Source organism: Cibotium barometz, chromosome 35 (assembly GCF_041138505.1).
Source record: "Cibotium barometz isolate CiBa-2024 chromosome 35, ASM4113850v1, whole genome shotgun sequence".
Taxonomy (NCBI): Eukaryota; Viridiplantae; Streptophyta; class Polypodiopsida; order Cyatheales; family Cibotiaceae; genus Cibotium; species Cibotium barometz.
The window spans coordinates 30591219-30597483 of NC_141080.1; positions in this window are offsets into that span (position 1 = coordinate 30591219).

The window sequence follows — 6265 nt, forward strand, 5'->3', positions numbered from 1 at the left end:
ACATAAAAATATCCAGATGGAATCTCCGTTGAAGATCAGTAAGATCAACCAACAGATCCATATAAAAGAGCCATGGACTCATACGTTGAGGACCAGCAATGTCAATCAACCAGATCCATGCCCGAATTTAGAAAACAACTCTTACTCCTTGTTCCAATATCTTCCCCGACGTACTCGTGGGTATCTTCGGCGACTCAGAGCCCGAGCACCATATGGTCAGTACACTCTAGGATCCTTCGCAGGTCACCCAGCGCTTCACTCATAGGCTGCTTCCTTGGTCCCTCATCCACCACTGTACCGGAAGCTCACCATTTAATCAAACCGAGGCTGTTCAAGACCTCGGCCGACCTTGCTACACGAGACGCTCTCCGATGACTCCGCCATCAGCAGTTGCAACTTTAACAGATAGGTCTCCACGACATCATTCACAAGACAGTCAAAATGCTTCCCAAGCATTCTTGACATAAAACGGTCATTTAAAAACAGATTTCACAAACAAATACAGTTCCAACAATATTTCCATCTTTTCTCATTACTCCACATCCTTTCACATTAGACCCCATCTTTTTTTCATCTTACCATAATTTTATTTTCATCATCGATCCCTATCACATCGCATCATTCCTACATCAAATCACATCCAACCGCATCATCCACACATCAATCCACATCATTCATACATCCATCCACATCAATCCACACGTCAATCCACATCATTCAGACATCCATGCACATCAATCCACATTATCCACACATCAATCCACCTCATCCATACATCCATCCACATCAATCCACATCATTCACTCATCATTACACACACCAAGCCACATCATCCACATCAATCCACATTATCCACACATCCATCCATGTCTTTCATACATCCATCTACATCAATCCACACATCAATCTCCACATCATCCAAACATCCATGAACATCAATCCACATTATCCACACATCAATCCACTTCTCATCCACTTGCATCTACCCATATATCTCATCACTTCACATATATTAACATCTATTCAGTTTACATCGCATCTTATCACATTCATTTCACATCACATCTCAGTCATTCACATCCTGATTCACATGCTAACACATTCATTCATGTCCCTTATTGTTTATTCACATCTCGATTCACATCACATCACATCCATTCACATCCCTTATCATTCATTCACATCCCGATTCACATCACATCACATCCATTCACATCCCTTATCATTTATTCACATCCTATATCATTTATTCACATCCCAATTCACATCACATCACATCCATTCACATCCCTTATCATTCATTCACATCCTATATCATTCATTGACATCCCGATTCATATGCTATCACATTTATTCACATCCTATATCATTCATTCACATCCCGATTCATATGCTATCACTTTCATTCACATCCCTTATCATTCATATCTATCCAATTTACATCACATCTCATGGCTTCAATTCTCATTCATATCCATCACATTTACATCCACATATATTCTCCCACATACATCCACATCCATATTTATCACATACACATCCACATCTATCGTTTCACATACACACATCCACATCCATTCTATCACATACATCCACTTCTATTCTTCACATACATCCACATCCATCCTTTCACATATACACATCCACATCCATTCTATCACATACATCCACTTCTATGCTTCACATACATCCACATCCATACTTATCACATACACATTCACATCTATCCTTTCACATACATCCACATCCATACTTATCACATACACATTTACATCTATCCTTTCGCATACATCCACATCCATATTTATCACATACACATCCATCACATACACACATCCACATCCATTCTTTAACATACATCCACTTTTATTCTTCACATACATCCACATCCATCCATCCATTTCCCATCTATCAGATTCACATTACTTCTCATCACATCTATTCACCTCACATTCTCGTCACTCCTATTCTCATCACATCCATCCATCCATTCAATCCCATCTGTCTGATTCGCATCCCATCTCATCACATCTATTTACCTCTCATTCTCATCACATCTATTCATCCATTCATTCTCATCTATTTGATTCGCATCACATCTCATCACATCTATTCTTAGAATGCAAGAGAATCCTTATTTTTTATATAAAGACTCTTTACACATCTATTCATGCATAATTTCAATTTTAAGGAGAATAACTCTTTTGAATTAAAAATAATTTCTTTATGCATCTTTCTATATGCATAAAATGAAAATTGATGAGAATAACTCTTTTGAAATAAAAATAAATTTCTTTATGCATCTTCCTATGCATAAAATGAAAATTGATGAGAATAACTCTTTTGAAATAAAAATAAATTTCTTTATGCATCTTCCTATGCATAAAATGAAAATTGATGAGAATAACTCTTTTGAAATAAAAATAAATTTCTTTATGCATCTTCCTATGCATAAAATAAAAATTGATGAGAATAACTCTTTTGAAATAAAAATAAATTTCTTTATGCATCTTCCTATGCATAAAATAAAAATTGATGAGAATAACTCTTTTGAAATTAAAAAAAAGTTCTTTATGCACCTTTCTATGCATAAAATGAAAATTGATGAGAATAACTCTTTTGGAATAAAAATAAATTCTTTATGCACCTATTTATGCATAAAATCAAAATTGATGAGAATAACTCTTTTGGAATAAAAATAAATTATTTATGCACCTATTTATGCATAAAATCAAAATTGATGAGAATAACTTTTTTGAAATGAAAATAAATTCTTTATGCATCTATTTATGCATAAAATAAAAATTAATGAGAATAACTCTTTTGAAATAAAAATAAATTTCTTTATGCACCTATTTATGCATAAAATCAAAATTGATGAGAATAACTCTTTTGGAATAAAAATAAATTCTTTATGCACCTATTTATGCATAAAATCAAAATTGATGAGAATAACTCTTTTGGAATAAAAATAAATTCTTTATGCATCTATTTATGCATAAAATCAAAATTGATGAGAATAACTCTTTTGAAATAAAAATAAATTTCTTTATGCACCTTTCTATGCATAAAATCAAAATTGATGAGAATAACTCTTTTGGAATAAAAATAAATTTCTTTATGCACCTTTCTATGCATAAAATCAAAATTGATGAGAATAACTCTTTTGAAATAAAAATAAATTTCTTTATGCACCTTTCTATGCATAAAATCAAAATAACACTTTTAGGATACACAAATGGTGGGGATTACTCTTTTTGAATAATAAAATATAAAACTTACTTCACCAATTTTTAGAAAATTTTGCCATAACCTCCTTTGTATGGTTGACCATTTTTTAATTTTTTCTATCTTAAAATTACTTAAAATTATCCCCAAATGGTTTTAAGCACTCTAAACTAATCAAATTTCACTTTTAAAAGAGAAACAATATAAAAAGTTTAATTCCAACAATTATATTACTTATCTAGGATAAAGAAGGGCTGAATTTAAGAATGAGAGAGGGGGAAAGCCTTTCCAGCAAGGCATAGCTTCAGATTATCATTTTAAAGATTTAAAAAATTTAGAAAACCATTAAAAGAATAAAGAAAAAGTAAGATTTCTAACTTACATAAATTTCTGAGAGCTTTCCTTTGGCTTGATGGTTTGAGGGATCTACTCTTGTTTGCAACAAGAGTGGCCACCAAATCTTTAGAAGAGGCAATGGTCAAAAACTAGTGAATTATTAAGAAATTCACAGTTCTTGGCTCTTGTGGGAGGAGCAGAGTAACAGTGCATAAAACACTATTAAGCTTTAATAAAGGGGGAGACTTCTATTTATAGGAAAAAGTGAGCCTCTAACCAAGCAAACTGATTCTATAATTTTCCAGATCAATTTGGTCAATTTTTAACCATTTTTAGGTCGGTTTAGCTCACTTTTTGGATCTAGTTGAAGCAGGAGAGAGGAGAGATGAAAATATCTCATTATTTGTGAGTTTGAAACTCAACCACACATGTGAAATAGGCGCCTCCTTCATGAGGGAAATTCCCCCACAATGAGGTGTCAAAAATGCATCATTTCACTAAATATCTCTTCTTTTATAACTAATATCCTTGTCCTTAGTCAACTCTTCATCTTATGTGAGTATTTACTCATTTTTGGGGGGATTTTCTTTATTTCTTCATTTATCTCCTCCATACATTTGGATGAATGTGATTGGTTCCTCAGAACCTTAATTTAAAATTTTTTGAAAATCTGGACCCCCAGGATAAGGCCTTTTGAACACATTATAATTGATTTCTAATGCACCTTCTGAAAATATTTTTGAACTTCTGTTTCGGGGGAATTCATTTTAATAAGAAGATATATTTTTTCATCCAAAAATATTTTCCATCCAAAAATATCCAAAAATATCCAAAAATCTGAATCTCTCTCTAAAATCCAAAAATATCCAAAATCTGAATAATCTCTCTCTAGAATATTTTCTCTCTCTACGCCAAAACAGATAGAAACAAGATCTTTTATATTTCTGAAGAGGGATTTGATTACAGGGGAAGATACTGGACATCCTGAGAGGCTGGGGAGGAATCTTACAAAATCTACATTTAATGGTTGGTCAAAAATATTGAGAAGAGCATTAGGCAAGTCCCTAATAGGAGTGAGATATGAATTACATATAGATTTAGACAAGTGTCCAAATCTATATATTGAGTTATTAGTCAAATATAGTGACAGGATCATAAGGCAAGTCCTTGGTAATGGTTAGCATAAGGGTATAGTCAGAGGATCATTAGGCAAGTCTGTGGTAATGGTTAGCATAAGGATGTAGTCATAGAAGCTATGAGCTATAATAGGTCCAAATCTATACTTAATGGTTATAGTTAGAGGAGCATTAGGCAAATCCCCAATAGGAGTGGTGTATGTATGTTTATAGATTTGTCCAAATCTATATTAATGAATGATTGGCTAAATCCAATGAGAAGAGCATTAGACAAATTCATATCAAGGGTTGGCCTTTGGCAAGGTCTCCATAGGGTTGAGGTCTACTGAGAGGAGAATTATGGAAGTTGCCAATAGGGTTGAGGTATGGATTGTAGGTAGATTAAGACAATTATCAAAATCTATATTTCATGGTTGGCCAAATCTACATTTAATTGGTTAGCCAAATGTGGTGAGAGGAGAATTAGATAGGAAAGTCCCTAATATGAGTGAACTATGAATTAAATATAGATTTGGGAAATTTTCCAAATCTACATTGAGCGGTTGGCCAAATCTAGTGAGAGGAGAATTAGTAATGTCCATGGTTAGGATTAGTATTAGGCCAATCCCCATTAGGAGTGAGCTATGAACTATAGATAGATCTGGACAATTGTCCAAATCTGTATATTGAACAGTTATCCAAATCTTGTGAGAAGAGCATTAGTTAGTAATATGAGTGAGCTATGCATTGTATATAGATTTGGACAACCGTCCAAATCTATACTTAATGGTTCTAGTAAGAGGAGAATTAGGTAAATCCCCAATAGGAGAGGTGTATGTATGTATATAGATTTTTCCAAATCTATATCAATGAATGATTGGCTAAATCCAATGAGAAGAGCATTAGACAAATTTGTATCAAGGGTTGGCCTTAGGCAAGGTCTCCAATTAGGGTTGAGGTCTACTGAGAGGAGAATTATGAAAGTACCCAATAGGATTGAGGTATGGATTGTATGTAGATTAAGACAATTATCAAAATCTATATTTCATGGTATCTACATTTAATTGGTTAGCCCAATGTGGTGAGAAGTAAATTAGGTAGGAAAGGTCTCCAATTAGGGTTGAGGTCTACTGAGAGGAGAATTATGAAAGTCCCCAATAGGATTGAGGTATGGATTGTATGTAGATTAAGACAATTATCAAAATCTATATTTCATGGTATCTACATTTAATTGGTTAGCCCAATGTGGTGAGAAGCAAATTAGGTAGGAAAGTCCCTAATATGAGTGAGCTATGAATAGTAAATATAGATTTGGGAAATTTTCCAAATATACATTGAGCGGTTGGCCAAATCTAATGAGAGGAGCATTAGTCATGTCCATGGTTAGGGTTAGCATTAGGCTAATACCCATTAGGAGTGAGCTATGAACTATAGATAGGTTTGGACAATTGTCCAAATATGTATATTGAATGGTTAGCCAAATCTTGTGAGAAGAGAATAAGTTAGTAATATGAGTGAGCTAAGCATTGTATATATATATCGATACATAAGGATCCGACTAAGTGGGTGAGAAAGGTTATAGCCTA